General features: G+C 41.0%; 1 protein-coding gene across 3 annotated transcripts in view; it reads right to left on the bottom strand.

The window, feature by feature from the left end:
* LOC145996122 (transmembrane protein 198) overlaps positions 1 to 22453 on the bottom strand; it is a 304521-nt gene that overhangs the window by 218666 nt on the left and 63402 nt on the right. For all 3 annotated transcript variants that reach the window (XR_014442749.1, XM_083132401.1, XM_083132402.1), the window contains exon 2: positions 19 to 74. The gene's annotated coding sequence lies outside the window, so the exon portion shown is untranslated. The remainder of the gene's footprint in view (positions 1 to 18; positions 75 to 22453) is intronic.

The following is a 22453-nucleotide window of genomic DNA, read 5'->3' as shown; positions in this document are numbered from 1 at the left end:
TGGCTATCCTGTACTCACCGAATTATTCACGTGGCTAAGTGTATTCCTGGATCACTTGAAAAACTTCTTATAACCTGCAAAGAAAGCAAAAATATCCGTCAATTCAATTTCAATGTGGTTTGAAAAAAAAAGTACGCTCACTTCTATTCAAACAATTTTGCAGCTGGGTGCGAGCCAAGTGGTGCTAGACACCACGAGTTCTGCCATCACTATTTTTGTTTTCGAAAGGGCACACAGGGGATACGGGTTCGAATGTCGGCCTGGGCATGGATGTTTGTGAGTGTCCATTCATCAATTTCATCAAATCATCACTCATCCCCATCTTCGCAAATTAGCTAAAAGTGGCACAAGAAGCGAAGTAAAATAAAGCAAATCAATCAATCAGATAAGGCATTACTTTGCAACACAATTTGTTCGAACCCAGCTACAAGCCGTGGTGACAAAATACAATAAAGAATACATTTTAAAGTTTATTTCAGGTTATTGTAAGCACAATCGTTTAGATCAGTGGCGTTCCTACGGATTTTGTAACGAGGGGTGATATGTTTCAGTATTTTGTCATATATAATAGGTTCTTAGGTTTAGTCCTATTAGCATCAATAGCCTAATACATTTGGTGTGTATTAATGCTAGTTCTATTAATAATACATTTGGTGTGTATTAATGCTAGTTCTATTAGCATAAATAATACATTTGCTGTGTATTAATGCTAGTTCTATTAGCATAAATAATACATTTGCTGTGTATTAATGCTAGGTCTATTAATAATAGATTTGCTGTGTATTAATGCTAGGTCTATTAATAATACATTTGCTGTGTATTAATGCTACTTCTATTAATAATACATTTGCTGTGTATTAATGCTAGTTCTATTAATAATACATTTGCTGTGTCTTAATGCTAGTTCTATTAATAATACATTTGCTGTGTATTAATGCTAGTTCTATTAATAATACTTTTGCTGTGTATTAATGCTAGTTCTATTAATAATACTTTTGCTGTGTATTAATGCAAGTCCTATTAGCATAAATAATACATTTGCTGTGTATTAATGCTAGTCCTATTAGCATAAATAATACATTTGCTGTGTATTAATGCTAGTCCTATTAGCATAAATAATACATATGCTGTGTGTTAATGCTAGCTAGCTCTATTAGCATAATTAATACACATGCTGTGTCTTAATGCTAGCTAGCTCTATTAGCATAAATAATACATATGCTGTGTGTTAATGCTAGCTAGCTCTATTAGCATAAATAATACATTTGCTGTGTCTTAATGCTAGCTAGCTCTATTAGCATAAATAATACATTTGCTGTGTCTTAATGCTAGCTAGCTCTATTAGCATAAATAATACATATGCTGTGTGTTAATGCTAGCTAGCTCTATTAGCATAAATAATACATATGCTGTGTGTTAATGCTAAGAAAACCAAACCTAACAGACCTAACCCATACCCTGTACAGGCTATCTCAGGAGCAAGTGAACGAAAACAAGTCTCTGCGCAAGTAGTGACGCGAGACGGCTCCACCAATGAACACGTGAGAGGGAACGAGACTGCGTGGAGGGGGAACGCGACGGCCGATTCCAGCGTTCGAGCAGCGTGTACTGCTTCGCTTTCCCCACTCGATTTCCTCCCCTTCTCTACCGTTATGTGCGGCGTTGCTCCAGAGAACCAGGGGATAGAGTGTAAGAACGAAGTCAGTCCGTGTCTGACGTCTGAACACAAAGTGGTAGTGCGTTGTGCCATAAAGGAGACCTGACAAAAACCACATAGGCCGCAAGGCTCAAGGGTGCGTCGAATTCGCTACAGGGGACGCCAATTGTATTCTCGCCCCGGGCATAGTAACGCAGTGCACCGCCAGGATAACAAAAAAGGCAGAAAAGACAATATAGAACCTTCGTTAACATTGCATCCAGACTGAGTTTACGTTTCAACAACCGTCGCTGTGGTGTACAGCTTGTTACCATATCGGGAACATTCTAATCTATAATCCATATTCATGATCCATATGCCTCACTGGGAGCTGTACAGCTCGTTTCACGCAGGAAATATTGGATATCAATTCCCATACTGCCTTTTTCCCCTGCAATAACCGTAGCCCCTAGCGTCAAATAGAAGTCATGGAAAAGTGCGTCATTGTGCAATTTGTTCGATAGTGCATTCCGGACATTTGCCGCGAGGCGGAATGTTAATGCACTTTGTGCCGCTGTAATTTTTAAGCCCGAAAGCACTCACGTCTTTCGTGTTTTCAATTTTCGACATCACTGTGTGCGCTGCAGTGAATAATTAATACCATAATGTTTTCAAACGTGAATTTTTTCGCATACGTCATGTACAGTCACCAGCAAAAAAATGGGACACTTGGATCCTGAAAGTCTCGCTTCTCTGCAAAGCGTTGACTCTACCTACGGTGACGGTAGAACTTGCCCTTGAAAATTTGCTATTAAAATCTACTTACGCCTTATCGCATGAATTCTTGCAGGAAAGCGACTATTTCAGGATTTAGGGGTCCCATTTTTATTGTTACTGACTGTACAAACCGTGTCATTGTTTGTTTGAGTTGTATTTTAAGTCCAGATTGATTCATCAGGACTGGACCTACAGTTTAAAGTGGGATCCGAACCACTATGTGCCTCCACAGAGTATTGAAACCCGGGGTCCGTTGATTACCACTATGCTGTCCGGAGGTCAAAATCCTATTGTAGTTTATTCTCATTATTATTTAGAAACTTCATTATTTTATACAACAGACAAAGTACACTGGACAACAAAATGTTAATAAATCATTAATGTTTCGTTTTCAAATTAATGTTACCGTTGCGTCGCACTTCTAAACTCCGTACCAGCTAACTGTAGACCAGGCGAACGAGAACAAGTTTCTGCGCAAGTAGTGACGCGAGACGGCTCCACCAATGAACAGCGAGAGAAACGGGATTGCGTAATGGGCGACGGGAGTTACCCGATTTCCCTGCTTCGCTCTGCAGTGTTGCAAACTTTCGAACGCGATAATACCGTACGCACATGGCAAACGGGCCGTATATTTGTCTCGAGGTTCGTACGATTGGTTTAAGAATTTGTTAGGGAAAAATTAGGGATAAAACTGCAAGAGCAAATTTTGACATTTAGCGTACGGACTAAGGCCTACACCGTACATGCCATGAAATGTCCGTACATGTACGGTCAGGACCGTACGGTTGGCAACACTGCGCTTTCACCACTTGCTTTTCCTCCTCATCGGATATGCGCGGCCCTGCTCTACAGTTAGCTGGTACAGGGTATAAGCTTTGGATCGAATTCTAGGTGAGGCACCGTCATCCTAACGTTAGAATAGTAGCAAGTATGCTCTGTCCTGGGTATCTATGAAGTACGACCGTGCATAGAGGCTGATAAGGGTGGGTGGGCATAGCGAAGGAGTACACGCTGCTGCGAAGGCTGGTAACTACAGTCGCTCTCCCCCCCTCCATGCAGCCCCATTCCTTTCACGTGCTTACTGGAGTTGTCTTCCGTCGCTACTTGCGCAGAGATCGGTTTTCGTTCGCTTGCTCCAGAGTTAACTTAGAGAGAATATAGACGAAATTAATTACAGAAGGCAAACAACATGTGGCATAAGAAGCGATTTAAATGCAACATATGGTTATTTCGCTGTCCTTGTCCTCCATACCCAGCGCCGTTTCTTCGATACGGGAGGATTCGAAATTACATGTCACACTGTTGAAAGTATGGGGGAAAGTGTACCATTATGTAAGCTGCAAGGTTAAGAGGACTGTATTTATGTTCAGTATGAAAATCAATCGTTTCGGTTGGACAAGAAACAAGGAAGGAACCGGCCTTGGAGATGGTTAAAACCTACTCTTAGAGCATTGTTACGCTTATCACAGGCGTAACTTGGCGGGGGCAAGGACGGCACTTGCCCCCCAAAATTTGTAGGTTTATTCAAATGTACAAGTTAGGGGACATGAGGAGCAAAGTAATAAAGAATAATATTTGTGATCTTGCAAACGTCACAGTTATTTAGCAAGTAATCCTGGACGCTGTTTTTATGGCATGGAAAACTTTTTAAATCTCTTCCCCCAAATTAACGCTTCAGTTTTGATTCAACTCCCTCAAAATTAGGCCCCAAGTCTGATTCTGTCCCCTCAAAATTAGGCCCCAAGTCTAATTCTGCCCCCTCAAAATTAGGCACCGTCTGATTCTGCCCCCTCAAAATTAGGCACCGTCTGATTCTGCCCCCTCAAAATTAGGCACCGTCTGATTCTGCCCCCTCGAAATTAGGCCCCACGTCTGATTCTGCCCCCTCGAAATTAGGCCCCACGTCTGATTCTGCCCCCTCAAAATTAGGCCCCAAGTCTGATTCTGCCCCCTCAAAATTAGGTCCCCTCTGATTCTGCCCCCTCAAAATTAGGTCCCGTCTGATTCTGCCCCCTCAAAATTAGGTCCCAACTCTGATTCTGCCCACTCAAAATTAGGCCCGTCTGATTCTGCCCCCTCAAAATTAGGCCCGTCTGATTCTGCCCCCTCAAAATTAGGTCCCAAGTCTGATTCTACCCCCTCAAAATTAGGCCCCAAGTCTGATTCTGCCCCCTCAAAATTAGGCCCCAAGTCTGATTCTGCCCCCTCAAAATTAGGCCCCAAGTCTGATTCTGCCCCCTCAAAATTAGGCCCCAAGTCTGATTCTGCCCCCTCAAAATTAGGCCCCAAGTCTGATTCTGCCCCCTCAAAATTAGGTCCCAAGTCTGATTCTGCCCCCTCAAAATTAGGTCCCAAGTCTGATTCTGCCCCCTCAAAATTAGGTCCCAAGTCTGATTCTGCCCCCTCAAAATTAGGTCCCAAGTCTGATTTCGCCCAATCAAAATTAGGCCCCAAGTCTGATTTCGCCCCCTCAAAATTAGGCCCCAAGTCTGATTTCGCCCCCTCAAAATTAGGCCCCAAGTCTGATTTCGCCCCCTCAAAATTAGGCCCCAAGTCTGATTTCGCCCCCTCAAAATTAGGCCCCAAGTCTGATTTCGCCCCCTCAAAATTAGGCCCCAAGTCTGATTTCGCCCCCTCAAAATTATGCCCCGTCTGATTTCGCCCCCTCAAAATTAGGCCCCAAGTCTGATTCTGCCCCCTCAAAATTAGGCCCCAAGTCTGATTCTGCCCCCTCAAAATTAGGCCCCAAGTCTGATTCTGCCCCCTCAAAATTAGGCCCCAAGTCTGATTCTGCCCCCTCAAAATTTGGCCCCAAGTCTGATTCTGCCCCCTCAAAATTAGGCCCCAAGTCTGATTCTGCCCCCTCAATATTGGCCCCAAGTCTGATTCTGCCCTCCCCCCCAAAATAGGTCTCAAGTTACGCCCATCACGCTTTTGGTATAGTGGTAACGTCGTCGCCTTGTAATCAAGGGGTCCCGGATTCGATACCCGGTGGAGGCACAGTGATTTGGATCCCACATTAAACTGTAGGTCCGGTCCCAATTAGCCTACTTGTACATAAAGTGGACTCAAAAACTAAAAGTTTAAGCAGTGTTAAATTCACGTAGCGCAGTCCGTATCCTAGCTAATTTTGGGAGGCAACGACAGTGATAGAGTTGAGTCTTCAATTTTGTGTTTTAGGTCCACTTTATGCACAGAAAGGTTAATCGGGACTGGAACCCGGGACTTCTTGATTACTACTACGTCATCTGGGAGGCTACGATAACAGTAATGGATGAATGGAAACATACTTGTCAATCTGATATCGTTTTTTTTTCTAGCGTCGTTTTTTGCACTTCTGGCTAATCGCGACGATGAGGATAAGTGATGCGATAGTGAAATTGATGAAGCGGCATTCACATAGAACATCCATGCACAGGCAAGGATTCGAATCCGGGTGTAGTAGTCCCTGTGATAACCACTACGCCACAGAGATCAGCTCACGTAAGCACGTGTAGATTGTAATTGGAGAATTATGGCCATCCTAAAAGAGTTATATTCTGTGCCTCACTCCATAATGCTGATCCGGCATTGATACACTGCAATTTTCTCTGTGCATCACTTTCATAGAGTTTTCTTTAAATCCTCAACGGCAAATGCATTATTCGGTAGTAAAGTTTCTCTCTTAGTTCACAGCTTAACCACCAGATGGCAGTAATAACTTGGAGCAGACAATAGGTACACATGCACAATACAAGATAAAAAAAAAAGACAGAAGGACTTAGGAGTATCAGTGCTATATAATTTCTACATATAAAATAATTTCATTGTGTTCAAAATTCTGGACGTACGCTCTGAAATGAGTATTTTCGTTCTGTTTCCTGCAGACGCAATTGCACAATTTCTGTATATCAACGATAGAATATTCTATATGTTCATTCCTAACCTTAAGTGCAGGATTATCTAATGTGCGCAATAATTAATTACACTCTGTCCCGGGGGTTGGAGCATACGAAAAAAAAAAGTCTGCGCAAGTACTGACTCGAGAAGTCAGTACACGTGAGAGGGTGAGAGAGTGCTGCAGCTATAGCTGGCTTTGAAGTCCACGCAGAGCGCCCACCAGCTGCAACAATCACATTCTACGCACAGTGTTGCCACACATCTACTCTACGCCACCTAGTCCCTCCGCGCACTAGCACCTTCCCACGGTCTCCACATTGAAGTTGCAAAGTATTGCAACAGCGTATCCGCAGTCATGTGACTGAAGGTCGAGTGTGATTGGACGAAAACAACTCGCCCGCTGTTTATCCCCACCCACGTTCGTGGCGGCGGCTTTCTTCAGTTCTTCGACGTTAATGAAGTAAACGCGTTGACTTTACCAGCCTTTTGCAGCAGCGTGCACGGCTTTGCTCCGCCCACTCCGCTATCTCCTCTTCTCGGCCCTTCTCAACAGATTCTGGAGGCAGAGTGTAGCACAACAGCTTGGAAATGACCATCCGAGACTCGTCCAAAGAAACCCAGTTATTTCCGCACCCACAATTCCTATAGGAGAAAAGAGCCGCTGCCGATTCAGCGCAGTGAAAATGTACTTATCGCAAACTTTTTCGTCGATAAAACAATTTGGTGCAATTTGTCCCTGCTAGTTCAACTTCGGATGACCCAGTTTCTCGGAAGTTAACTTTTTCTTTCTTTCCAACGAACGCGGCGGAAATGAAGGGAAAAAAAGAGGAAACAAAGAACGGCTAATGTTCTTCGGGAAAGGATTCTGGAAGATTCCTGGAAATATGACAGCAACTGGAGGGAGAAGTCCTTCGAACTTTGAGTCTGGAAGAAACGGAATGGGGTATTCATAACTTGTCATTACGTTGAAATTGGGACGGAGATTTTGCAAGGTCGATTTCAATATGGATAAGCAAAACGCACACGAACCAAATTCATTCTCTCAATTCGCATTGGACCATAAGGTCGCGGAACTTTCTTTCCGTGTCAATTTAAATACGGTCAAATTTGGGTAATTCAAGAGAGCTAAGAATGAATTGATTAATTGATTGATTTGGTGTTGTAAGTCCACTTTATGCACAGAAAGGCTAATCGGACCTACAGTTTAAAGTGGGATCCATAACCACTATATGTGCCTCCACCGGGTATCGAACCCAGGACCCCTTGATTTCAAGGCGACGATGATAAGTGAATTAAAATATCAAAACAGAGCACGTATCTCCCTGTTGAGAGACAGTTAAATTTCCATCATTTGACACATTTCACTATCAACCAGTTTAGGCGAAATGGGGTATTCGGTTTCGCCTAAAATTGCGGCTAGGTCATAAATCACATTATATTGTGCCGATAAGCAATTAGGCGAAACGGGACTACACGAGCTGAGTATACTATAAATACATTTTTAATAGCTGAATCATTAAAATTACATTAATTAGACTTGAAAAAAAAACTGTCATAGTCATTTTAATTCGTTGGAGGCAGCGATATTGAAGGTCAACTTCTTACAGCGCATGAACCATGTATATTACATTAATTATTATTTATTAATTTTATTTGAAATTATAATAAAAGTCTTAAGATCTCAACACGAAATCAGGGACTTATAATAACAACAGTAACCGTAATAATAATAATAATAATAATAATAATAACAATAATAATAATAGACATTCGTAATTATAAGATAATAATGTTTAATCTCTGCATTAAGATAGAATTAATATTACTTGCTGTTGTTGTTCCGCTTTTCGGAAAATTGTTTGCTCTGAGCCGTCACTTTTTTTGCGTTGTGTGACATCTAGCGGTTAAAATGTAAACTAGTTAAGTGCATGGTAGAGCGTTAAATAAATAAACTTACATTTTGAAGCAACTGTAATGAGGTGGCTTCTAAAACTTTATCCACTCGATATCTGTAACTTAATCCAAAATTCGAGACCGCAGACTGGGAACTACACTGCAATACGCTGCTGTTGTGCTGTGTCCCTTTAATTCCCACGGTCCCTCACAAACTTTCCTCTGAGTCACCTTTAGCTGCACTTCCGCTGTGCTGTGGATTTGCATGCCAAGACGAAAAGTATCGTCAAATATTTCTTCCCGCTACGTGGCGAATGGAACCGACTTTTTCTTTCATTCGCTACATGCGAACCGACCCACGCCGTGGACTAAAGGAAAAGGAAGTTGACTCACAGTGAATCACGCTAAGGTACAAATTATTTAACACGGTTTCGAACTCAGGATCGGTGAGTAATCGAGCTGTTACGCCATGCGGTTGAAGACCTGTTTGTGCACTACGCATGTCAAGCAATACGGTGCACATCAGTCCGAAATATCTATCTTCGATCGACGGATACTAATTTTTGAAAATCCGGATAATGGTGATGCCATGTCTAAAGCTGATGCATCCGGATAATGAAGAATCTGATGTTGAATCCTGATGAATCGGGACAGGGACAGGTGGGCATACAATATTCGCGGGATGAATAATTAAAATTTTATCAGATTTTTTTTTACTTAGTCTGAAGTACAGACTATCGTAATACAAACAAATAAACATTATTATATTTTCACACACACTACACACACACACACACACACACACACACACACACACACACACACACACACATACATACATACTTAGCCGAGCCGTAACTAGGCAGCACTAGAAATTTTAACGCTGTAGTGAAAGCTGAGTTTGACCACTGATTTGCAAGATGTGACATATGCATCACGAGCGTATATTCTGGCTAGTTAGGCTAACTGCGAAGCCTGAAGTGTCCAGAATGAAATACAGGGGAAAAATCGGTCAGAAATTGTAAATATTATTATTCATATCAGTGAGATGGTGATGCTGATTCTGGAGTTGGCAACCAGATTTCATAAGGAGTTGGCAACCAGATTTCATAAGGAGTTGGCAACCACATATCATAAGGAGTTGGCAACCTGATTTCTTAAGTTGTTTGCAACCTGATTTCTTAAGGTGTTGGCAACCTGATTTCTTAAGGAGTTGGTAAATTTATTTCTATTCGTAGCCTAAGACCACGTGACATAATGAGTAATAAATCAGTATACGCCACTGGTGTGCATGCAACGTTAGAATAGATTGTTGAAGGAGGAACTTGTACAAGCAGCCCATCATCACGCCTGTTTAAATCAACGGAAAGATAAGACAAGCGAGGCCTTGTGAGGATAACCTTCTCGGTCCCAGGTTCGCAAGCAGTTCCTTGGCTACAACTTCCCCCTGCAGTCACTTCCGGTACGTCTCACATGGGTCAATAACACCTGTTCCTTTAATGGATTGCAGGGACAGCGATGCGTGAAACCCCCAACAAGGAACACGTCGCCTGACTTCTCGACCTTTATAGGATAACACAACACAGGGGCGTAACCAGCACTTTTCTCGGGGGGCAAGGAAAATAATGTTGATGTTAGTAATCATAATACAGTGGAACTCGAACTTGAGGGGGGGGGGGGAATTCGAGGTATCAAGGATTTCGACTTACCAAGGTTCGAGTTATGGAGAGACAAAATCGCCGACTTCGAGTTATAGAGGTCTAAAGTTTACTACAATTCGACTTATTTTATTCGAGTTGTTGAGGTTCAAGTTTTCAAAGTTCCACTGTATACTGCTTCTTGAAAGCAAACTCATGATTTACAACTGTCTTAGTGTTTTTCAAAGAATAGGTGGAAATTAGTGGCGTCGCAGAGGGGGCCTCGGGGGCACTGCCCCCTTCGAAAGATCCACGTGGTGCCCCAAAATTTTCCATAGCTTGGAGGAAATTTTCCTATAACCCTTTCAGGGTGTCTACCAAAATAACAAATCCAGAATCATTGACTCTTTCTTGACCTTTTTTTTCGTTTATTTATACAACCCCTACTTAGGTAAAGTTGGAAATTAGCAATTAAGAAAATAAATATTTATTTAATGAAAAAACTCTACCAAGAGCTTAGTTAAGATGAAAACTAAAGCTGTATTAAAAAAAAGAGAATTAGACGTGCTTTATCTATTAATGCATCCTGGACTCCATTTCGCAGACTAGCGAGGCTCTGGCGTGTGGACTCACAGCCAGTAGAATCTTATGTGGGGCTCGTGTTGTCGTCCCTATATGTTTGTGATTGTCCCTTCATCCATCTTATCTTAACACCATTCCTCATCATCTTCGTGATTAGCAAAAGAGGCAGAAAAGGGGAGTAAAATTAACTAAATAAATCAATCAGTAATTGTGGTAGCAAACATTCTTGACTACAAGTATAATTTCTTGACTTTTTATTGACTTCTCAATCTACTTGTTGATTTATTTACTTTTTCTTGACTGGTACATAGACACCCTGCTTCTTTGTGTTTAAAAGTTTGTACGTAGATCACAATCTGTTTAATCTTTATAGTTATCTACCTGTTACGAAAATAGACTAACTTAAATATAAATGTAATAAGGAGTGCAAGCAAGGGCACCTGCTGAGAGGGTGGAGGATGGAAGGAAGGAGGAAAGAAAGAAGGTTAAAAGGAAAGAAAGAAGAAAGGAAATGAGAGAGAGAAAGAAAAAGAAATAAGGAAATAAAGAAGAAAGGAAAGAAAGAGGGAGGGAGAGAGAGAGAGAGAAAAAGAAAGAAGGAAATAAAGAATGTTAAAAAGAAAGAAAGAAGAAATTAAAGGAAGAAGGTTAAAAAGAAAGAAGAAAGGAAAAAGAGGGAAATAAAGAAGAATAAAGAAGGAAAGAAAGACAGAAGGTTAAAAATAAATAGTTAAAAAGAAAAGGGAAAGAAAGAGGAAAAGAGACAGAAAAAAGAAATAAGGATGGAAAGGAGGAAAGAAAGAAGGTTAAAAATAAATAAATAAGGTTAAATGAAAGACAGAAGAAAGGAAAGAAAGAGGGAAAGAGAGAAGGAAGTTTAAAAAGAAATAAGGAAGGTTAGAAAGAAAAAAGAAGAAAGGGAAAGAGAGAAAGAAAAATAAAGAAGGAAAGAAAGTTAAACAGAAATAAAGAAGGATAAAAAGAAAGAAAGAAGAAAGGAAAGAAAGAGAGAAAGATAAAGAAAGAAGAAAGGAAAGGAAGAAGGAAATAAACAACAGCAAAAAAAGAGGGAAAGAAAGAAAGAAGGAAGGAAATGAGGGCGGAGGAAGCACTTGTCCCCCTGAGATAACCAGAAAAAATATCCATATAATTGATTGGCAAAATCGTAGCGTGAAAACATGGTGGAGGTTGCCTTAAGAGACAGCAGAATAAACAGTAACTCTGCATCGCGAGAAGTACAAAAAACAACTGTTCATCAAGAAAGTGATAGATATTTATGTAAAGAAAGTAAGCCAAATCCAGTTTGTATTAAATAGTGAACTCAAGTATGAACTTGCGAACAACGTCCAGGTATATCTAATTCAATATTGATTTATAATAATAACACAAGGTAAAATATGAGTCTTTTTATGACTGAAGGGTAAGTTATGAAATCGTACATTACTTCCCAGTGCTCGAAGTGGGAAAGGGGGGGGGGGGCTTTGCCCACTTTGGGGAAAGGTGGTGGAGATGCTTGTGTGGATCAATATGGAGAAAATACAGTGGGTAGGGGAACGCCAACGCAAATTCTCCTAGTGGGTGGATGCTTCATGAGAATTTTCTTTACTTGGGAATACCAGCCCCCATGTCCCCTGCTGACAGCCTTGCTTACAAGTATTCGAAAAAAATATTCCACGTGTATATTTGTCGACAAGAATGAGTCGTCGTCAGCTCAAATTGATCCAGGGACACTCGCAAAGAACACCCATGGCGGGATTCGAACCCTGGACCTTCTGTTAAGAGATGGGATGAGCAAGAAGAGGAACACTGGCTGTTGGGACCATTTTAAAAGGTCTCCCAAAAAAATAAAGGTTGAGGAAAAAAGTTTCTGCGTGGGAGGAGACACGAGGGTTTTCACTCAAGGGTGGATGTCTGCTGGAAGTCACACTCCTGCAGTGTTGCTAACCGCGGGCTTAAAAAAAAGTGACTAAACCTCCAATTACCTCGATTTGTCTACTGTGGGAATTACAATAACTAAATAAGGTGTTGTGAAATGCCTCGTTTAAAGTTAGTTTATTGTGAATTTATGACCAACGATATGGGAGGTTATGATAAGTATCACAGATGGCCCAAGCTTATCGATCGTTGTATACAAATTACTTATGTATGTTTCACAATATTGAAAATGGACTTCTCCCAGTAAGGTTTAGATGGAAGACACCATCCTTCGTGGCAAAGTGGTTAAGGTAGCGTGCTACGAAGCCAAATATCTGGGGTTTGAATCAGATTTACCATTCATCCTTCAAGTCGCAGCAAGGTAAAATAAATAAATACAACATGATTCACACTAAACAATACAGTAGGTCTCCCAAACTTTTTCATATACAGAACCAGTTACTTTTTTGTTCGCGGCCATTTTACATTATATTCGAATAACTAACAAACTCTCTAGCCTTCTTAAACCCGAAGGTTTATGGCTGCAGCAACACAAGCCTTACATCTGTCTCTTTCCTGAGCAAGATCAATCCAATCTTTTCCATCCTTACCGATTTCCATTAGGTCCATCTCAACGTTATCCCTCCATCTTCGTCTTGGCCTTCCTACTGGTCTCTTACCATCAGGTTTCCCAACAAGAATCTTGTAAACTCTTCTTTCCCCTTTCATTCGTGCCACATGGCCTGCCTAAGTCTTCTTGATTTAATCATTCTAATAATATCTGGAGATGAATACAAATTATGTAGTTCTAAATTATGTAACCTTCTCCACTCTCCTGTCTCCTCATCCCTTTTAGGTCCAAATAATTTTATAAGGATCATATTTTCAAATCCGCTTTTAATGTGAGGGACCAAGTTTCACATATAATTAATTGATTTGTTGTTTTAAGTCCACTTTATGCACAGTAAGGCTAATCGGGACTGGAGCTACAGTTTAAAGTGGGATCCGAACCACTATGTGCCTCCACCGGGAATCGAACCCGGGCCCCCTTGATTACAAGGCGTCCACGTTTAAGTTTCACATATAAAACCTCCAATTTATTTTTGAGGTGTTAAGTACTAGGGTGGTTGGCCTGGTTGGTTGGGTTATGTCACTTATCTTCCTATCTTTGTTAATCGCGACGATGATGAAAAGAATAAAGATAAATGGGGCAAAGACAATAACACGTCGAGGGGTGGCACGGGATTCGAACCTACGAACTCTCACATCGTAGCCATAACGCTAAACTGAGACTTAAGGACCGTTGCTGTATGATCGTGCAGAGCGACAACCCAGCATTCCCACAGGAATAAAATGATTGTCTTGGATTCATCGCACTAAATACAACGCACCTGATCTGGTCGAGGACCCTTAACTTGGAAGCGATTGTCTGCAACGACGGGAGATTCATAACGGCGTCTGGAAGCAGATAACAGAAACGAAATACCCAGTAATGTGGGAGAAAACAACTAATAAAGGTTTATCGGTCACGCAATGTTTCTTGAAGCCGACTCAAGATTCAATTTACAGACGGAGAGATCGAATATTTGGTGTTCAGGGAAAACCCGGGTAGAAATCCTCAACCTTTCACTCCCCTCATACACCTTAAAAACGAATTCACATAATTAAAATGCTCATTACAAGGCGATTGTAACGTCATACACAGGGTGTCGCCGCATGACGACGACAAACTTTGAGAACATGAGCTCGACCAACTTATTGGACGTTACGAGTGATCGTCCATCATTGTGTATGCAACGGCGCGGCACACGCTCACGGTTGTCGACTGCATTTATTTTTTTCGGTCGCTCGACATGCAAAAATCACCATTTCTCTGCCATCTCCGGGTTTGAATCACGGTGGGGGTGTTGGCATATAATAATTGGGTGGGTCCAGGGACTAATTATTCTCTTGACCCAATACTAGTAAATAAAACGAAAACCTGAAAAGGGTATGGTAAAGTTCCCCGTGCATATAGCACCGTGCAATGCAGGTACATTCCGGCCGCCTTTACCTCGAAAAAAATTCCGATCACCCACTCTGAGAAACGAACTCGGGTCTCCCGTGTGGCAGTCAGACGCCCTAACGACTATAATCCGTCCCGGAAATATCTGGAGCAAGGCCGCGCGGGGATTGAGTGGCCCGAGCGAAACAGTACATGCTTCTGCAGTCGCTTTCCCCCTCCACGTAGTCCCGTTCCCTCTCACGTGTTCATTGGTGAAGCCGTCTCGGGTCACTACTTGCGCAGAGACTTGATTTCGTTCGCTTGATTCAAAGATAGCCGGGACAGAGTATAGATAACCTGAAAGAGATGATAAAAAAAATACGCCCTGGCCACCTTTCCCTTCTGAAATTTTCATGAAAGCCAATTTGATTCTCCCCTTTTTAAAAAAATGCACGAACTTGAAAATTTTGAAGCTCTCAGTACAGATGAACATGGGTTGAAATTGACATTACCTGACACAAACAAATCGAAAATCATGCTTCTCCTCAAGAGTAAGAATTGCCGGAAATGTTTCAGTCTTTTGAATAGTAATGTTCACAACTTAATCAGGATTGTCCATGTTTACAAAGATGTTATTGTTGGCACTCCTAAACCAAGGATTGCACAACACAGCGATGCAAGAGTACGGAAATGACATAATCTGCTCAAACGCCAAAATTCCTCTTCATGTTTTCTATTACTGTGAAATATTAACACAACTTAGATTTAATAGTAGCGTGTCAACACAACTGTCAAAGTTGCCATGAGAAGCGAATAAGGTAAGTTTAGTTTTAACGATTACAAAGAGACATCTACCGGCAATTTTGTGAAATACGGGATGGTATCGAAACGAAACGAGACGAGACTGGTTTGTTGTGGTATCGATTGTAGTTGTAGATGCCTGTCGTTCTTGTTTTGAAATATAAAGCGTAAACATACAACGTGCTACGGCAAACACTTTCACCCAGTTTGGATGTTTGAAGAAATCGTCTAGTAGTGTGAATCTGGTTTGAGTGATGTTTTGTCAACAATTATACCGAAGTTTCGAACGAGGAAGAAAGTCATTGACACAACGTCTCGATTTTACAGACGTTCATCTTGTTCTCTATCCTGTCAAACCTCTGGTCTCGGAGTAGAGTGCCATCCCCCTCAAAAATCACTAGATTACTTTGGTACGAAATATAAAAGAAAACATTATTGTATGATTGATTGATTTGGTGTTTTAAGTCCACTTTATGCACAGTAAGGCTAATCGTGACTTGACCTACAGCTTAAAGTGGGATCCGAACCACTATGTTCCTCCACCGGGTATCGAACCCGATATCGCTGATTACAAGACGACGACGCACACACCAGAGGCGTCTCCTGAACGCTTGCGGTGTATGCTGCGCATGCGTCAATTGTGGGAAAAGAACAGCTTGTTCTGCGACGACATTAATGAGCATTTCTACATTCTAATTTCTTCATATAGGAGAAGTATTTATTACACGAGAGCGCTCAACGAAGCTTATATTACATTTCTTGGATCTGAGGTGAAAGAAAGTAATAATTATTTTCCCACAATTGATGCATGCGTCACTTGAGATCAAAGAAATGTAATATAAGCTTAGTTGAGCGCTCTCCTGTAAAATAAATACTTCTCTCATATGAAGAAATTAGAATGCAGAAATGCTCATTAATGTCGTCGCAGAGGAAGCTGTCCTTTTTCCCAAAATTGACGCACGCGCAGCATGCACCGCATGAGTTCAGGAGACGCCTCTGGCACACACACACACATACGCACCATTTCATTTTTACCGTTAAATTAAAAATGCTGTAAATTTCACCTTAAAGTGCGGAATATCCAGCCACACATATAAAACAGCTTAGGCTAAGACAAATTTCGCGTTGCCCACAAAGTTTATTACTATTATTTTAGTCTCCCTATAGCAGTAGTGGCTAATGGTTCAGTACCAGTACGACCAGTTCCGATTAGTCTAAGCATAAAGTTCACGTGCACAACAGTGGAAAGTTAATGCCATTGGCAACACTTCATTGATACAGCCACCCTTTTCACCCTCGCCACAAAGCTGTTGTTCATCTCCCGAAAAATAAACTTCCAAGGTTGCTGCTGCCTGCTTCTCGTGGACGCGTGTGACAAGTTTTCACATCACTCATAAGTTTCATAACAGCGGTAAGAACTCATAAATAGTCACCTTGCAATGAACTGAGGTCTCATTACAGAGATTTAATTTTCTACTTCTGGAAATTATTCAATTTAACACAAATATACACAGGCGTGTGTGCTCGCGCAGACATAAAATACTGGTAATAATGATAAGAAAACCCATCTTAATGAAGTTGAATTTTGCGGTAAGTCCACTATGTGCAACATTTTTGAAGTACAGGGTAGTCCGAAAGTCTTGTCACCCCGTACCGAAAAGTACAATAGAGGAACAATATAATAATATGAAACACAGTTTCGTAAAATATCACACAGGACATGGTGCCGCATCATTTTGTGCCACGAAAATGATGGTGTTCATACAGACCTTCTCGATGTGTGATAGTGTCAGCGTCAATGAAAGTGAATATACTAGAATATTATTATATTGATCCTCTATTGTTCTTATTACTTTTCGGTACGGGGTGACAAGACTTTCGGACCACCCTGTACAATAACCAAATGAAGGCACTGTAGCAGTGGCGTGCCCAGGATTTCGAAGGGGGGGGGTTCGTATATTTTTTTCTAGAAAGTCCATTTTTTAGCATATTTTCCTACCTTTTACGTTCTTTCTTTAGTTTTAATGGGCTAAAGGGGGCCTATGACTCACCAACCCCCTTGGACACGCCGTTGCACTTTGGAGTAATAAACAGGGTGTTTCATAATTCCCTTAAGGGTTTCGTAAGTGGATTGCATAGAGGCCAACTCACCCAGGGGGATGAGGACATGTCAGTGAAGAGAGTAAATATCCAAGTTTTTATCCCATCTTACAAATATTCGATATGCGCTCCCTTGGTGACTCGACAGATATTAATGCTGTAATCTTCCTCGTATGCGGTCCACAGTCTCAGGCGATGGGCCCGGTCTATTTGCTCGTTTTACGTCTGTCGAGCGTCGCTTTCCTGCTTCCTTTGGCTAATCGCGACGATGAGGATCAGCGATGATATGATGAAAGTGATGAATGGACACTCACAGAGAATACCCATGCCCAGGCGGGATTCGAACCCGGGACCGTTGGCGTCGTAGCGCGCTGTGCTAACCAATACGCCACGGAGGTCGGCAGGTACAGTCATGATCAGACACGTATGTAGATATATTTAGGGGGGTCCGAACCAATTGTCTCACATATAATAATATAAATGTTTGCATTAAAATAGTTATATTATAATTATATTAAACTAAATTGAAATAATATTATTAATTAAAAGAATTAATATTATATTAGTTATTTTTACATGAATAGGTAAAAAGACGGTATAATAATAGAGATATAACAGCTTACCAGTAGTTTAGATCCCCAAAATTTGTGTACAACAAATGTCCCGGCAAGGAAATTAATATCAAATAGATAACGAATTGAATATTTATTGAATAACAAAAAGGATGTTAGATCCAGATCCAGTTGACGAAAGTACACTTCCTGATTAATATGTTATGCATATTATTATAAGTAATAATGCGCCTACGTCATCTTCGGTACTGTCCTTCAAAGCTGTCCATCAAAGTTCCATGATCCCAAACTAATCCTTGCCAGCAACGATTATACAACAAATTCGAGATCAATTATATTTTCATTATTTAATTATAATACTAGGTACGTCTTTCGGGGGGGGGGGGTCCGGGCCTCCTGGACCAATAAATATACATTAGGATTAGCGAAACTGAGGACAAAGTGGACTTAATAACATTGCTGTCAACACAACAAAGACACTGGGGTTGGAAACACTGCACAAAAGTCACCGAAATCAAGACTTACTTGGCAAGTCTTTCGGGGGGGACCGGACCCCTCCCCCTCAAATACTTTCTGAAACCGACCACCGAGTGAACTTGAAACAAAAACATTACTGTCAACACTACAAAGATATTTGGGTTGGAAACACTGTACAAAAAGCCACCGAAATCAAGATGGTGTAAACCACACCAAACTACGGGCATGCCGGAGGGGAAGCCACAGCGACCACGAGTATACAAAGAAAGGAAATACTCGGTTGGGAGGACAAAGGTTCTTCCCTCGAGAACACACGCACTGGACACCATCCAGTTTTCTTTCCTTCCCGCAAGAGGGAAGCAGCGGTAGCAAAAAAAAAAAGCCACAGCCTGTCAAGAGGACGTAATATCATTTTGGAAAAACGTGGGTGGGGAGGAATTTGTCCACTGGAAGACGATAAATTCTCTCGGTTCTCCGCCATACTACATCCTGTCTAATTCAAGGTCCTTAAGAGACATGTGCGCCTAGAAAAAAAAAGGTTTCCGGAACGAAGGAAATAAACACAAATGAACCTACTGAAAAAATACAGGGAAAAAGTCACAAATGAACTCAACTGAATAAAGTGCAAAAAGAGAGCTACAGACACGAATTAAAAAAAACAACAACAATGAAACCTAAACGTGGAGAAATAGATACGAATGAAATAAAATAGTAAAACAAAATTAGGGGAGAGGGGGGGATTTGGTTTTAAAGTTCATGCACAGGATGGTTAATTGAGCTGGACCTACAGTTTATAGTTGGATCAGAACCACTTGTGCCTCCACCAGGGACATCTTGATAACAAGGCGATACTTAACATGAGAAAAGACGCTACAATGTTTGATTGAAACATTGTGATATATTACTTCGCTTTCTTCCACCGTGGCTAATTTCAAAGATGAGGATGAATAGTGGTAAGATGATATGAAGTGGACGACACAACAAACCCCAAAGGCACGTGGCGGAGTGGTTAGCACATCGCGCTACGACGCCAGGGGTAATGGGTTCGAATCCTGGCCTGGGCATGAATGTTTGCGAGTGTCCATTCATCAATTTCATCATGTCATCACTCATCCCAATCTTCGCAAATTAGCCAAAAGTGGCACATAATGTGAAGTAAAATAAAGCAAATCAATCAACAAGCCCCAAAGAACATTATATGGGCCTCCCCGATGGCGCAGTGGTAGCGTCGTCGCCTTGTAATCAAGGGGTCCCGGGTTCGATACCCGGTGGAGGCACATAGTGGTTCGGATTCCACTTTAAACTGTAGGTCCAGTCCCGATTAGCCTTACTGTGCATAAAGTGGACTTAAAACACTAAATCAACCAAATCAACAAATCACTAAGAGTCACCCCTCACATCCCTGTAATAAAGGGGGACGAATCGACCACGAGAACAAAATAGCCTACTACCAGAAGGGAAATGGATTAAAACATAAGAAGAATACTGAATTTGGATAGGGGGAAAATACACTCATGAGCTATAAATCACACAATACTGAAAAAAGGAAGATAGACAAATATCCATGATGTATAAAACAAATACATACACAGAGACAACACATCTTTTAAAAGAGATAAATAGACACGAATGAATTTGAATTAAAATCTTTTGGGTGCGTCAGCACTGAGGCTGTTTTGTACCCGTCACACTATACGGGGTCCAGCCCCTAATCATAACAAAAATAAAAGCGTGTCTGAAAACTAAAATTTCCTTACCTTGGTTAAAAGCCGAGGCTAAAAAGGGCGCTCGGCACAAATAAGGACAGAACACAGGACGAGACAGAATTATACTGGCCATGGGGCCAGACGCCAGGGCCTCGTTAGTCTGCAGTCCAGGGTGTACTACGTGGAAGAAGCACCCCTTACACCCCTGGACACGAATGAATCGAAACGGACAAGGAACTAAACGAGAAAAGAAATAACGGTAAGTTCAATTTTGAGAAAATCAATATTTTCGAATAAAAGCAGTGCAGAACTCGGGGTGAAAAAAAACAACAACAGAATAATAAATGCAAACCCCCGTTTGCCATTTTTGACAGTGGACAGTTCTAAATACATGAAATATCTTATTGTGTCTACATTCTCCCTGAAAGCTGCTATGTACTATCCACCTTTACAAGTCCAGCCCCTCCCGAATCCCACTTATCGCACAAGACCATAGCAACCTTCGTGTTGTGATGTCAGCGCGAAATGCTTTCATTGTTAGGTCTAGTTCTCTTAGAATAAATAATTTCATTTATGAGTTCATTCGGAACACGAATGTGGCTGCAGTCTTGTGCGATAAGCGAAACCCGTCCCCCTCGCAAACTTTCCTCTGAGTAACCTCCAGCTGCATTTCCGCTGTGGATTTGCATGCAAAGACGAACACTGTCCTCAAATATTTTCTTCCACTACGTGGCGAATCGATTGTTTGCTTTTAACTTACTGCAAAGAACCGATGCACGCTATGGCAGACAGGGAAAGGAAGTTGACTCACAAACACAACAATGTATTTAGCGAAAGGAAAACAAGCAGAAATGAACCAATACAGGCAACGAAGTACAAAACGATGCGATACAAATTGACTAAAATATGCAAAAAAATATTGAAAGATAAATTGAGGGGTCTAGTGAGAGAGGGAGCTATGCCACTTTGACAAGAAATGGAAATACATTGAGTTTTCTAAAGCATTGTGTTGAGTCATAATTTGTACAACAAAGGGTAATTTTTTTTCTGACCATATTGTTAGGTAAATTATTCAAAAGGAAAAATATGAATTTCAATATAAATACCATTTATTATGAACATGTGTGGTATATTGTTGTAGTATACCCATGTGGAAAAATCAATCTTGCACATCAAATACTTTGAACAAGGCTTAAATTCTTTTGCCTGAGTGTAAATCATGTTCACAGGGTTACATATGATCTACATAAAGACAACTTCATATGTCTTCTGGAGGATCTTCAATGTCCATTGCTTCTGTGGATTTTAGTTTTTGGTAAACACCATGAAGAACTGGAGGAATATAAGGCATTATTGCCATGAGATCTTTTAACTTCAGGGCTGATATTAAATCTAGCACCGGTTACTGCAACACAACCTCTGCCTCTCCTATTGCAGACACCATCAGTAAGTGGCATAGCTCCTTCTCTCACTCAAAATGCTGATGAGGACGTATTCAAGAACTCAGAAAATCTGCTGCAGAACAAGCGGGAGCTATGCCACATGGTTGTAGTTCACATGATAGATGACAGATGGTAGGAGAAGACTGAAAATGGCAAAAAATAAAATTTTCAAGATTTGTGGCATAGCTCCCTCTCTCACTAGACACCTCAATTATGTTTATAAAAAATAATAAAGGGACGAACAGACTTCGACAACAAACTTTGCAAGAAGGAAAACAGACAAACACAAAATACGGTAAGAGAAATGGGCATAAGACACAAATGATCTGAAACGCAAATTACTAATAAATGACAACAAAACAATGCAACAAAATCCTAAAAAAAGAGGGAAATCGACACGAATACATAGAACAAATATTTAAACGATTCATTGATTGTGTACTTCGCTTTTCTGCCAATTTTGGCTAATCGCGAAGATGAGGATGAATAATGACATGCGATGGATGAAGGGACAATCACAAGCATACAGCGACGACACAACAAGAGTCGGACAGCAGGTCTGGGCGCCAGAGCATCGCTAGACTGAAAAATGCAGTCCAGGGTGTACTACGAGGAAAGGGATCACATATTTACAAAACATGCGCGAATGAATGAATGAATCGAAGTAGCCAGAGCTGAACTACGATAAAATATTAGTTGGTTCCAATTAAGCACCAATGGGCTAAGACAACAATGAACTAAATTAGAAAAAATAACAAAATAGGGAAGATAACACAAATGACTAAAACAAGGAGAAAATGGGCACGAATGAACAAAACCTGGCAAAACAGTAAAAGAAGGTGCAGAACACAGTGTATCTGCCATGCTCAAAGAACAAGGCACAGCCTACTGGCGGCAGTGTTGCCACAATCTGAGGGCAAAATTTCCCTTTTTGGATAATTTTCCCCCTTCACCTAAAGAAATCATCTAATAATAATAATAATAATAATAATAATAATAATTTATTATTAGTCGTAGTAGTAGTGTTTCCGTTGTTCCATGTTCGTGTGAATG

Source organism: Lepisma saccharinum, chromosome 12 (assembly GCF_977018435.1).
Source record: "Lepisma saccharinum chromosome 12, izLepSacc3.1, whole genome shotgun sequence".
In the NCBI taxonomy this organism is placed as follows: Eukaryota; Metazoa; Arthropoda; class Insecta; order Zygentoma; family Lepismatidae; genus Lepisma; species Lepisma saccharinum.
This window is presented reverse-complemented; position numbering and strand designations above follow the sequence as displayed.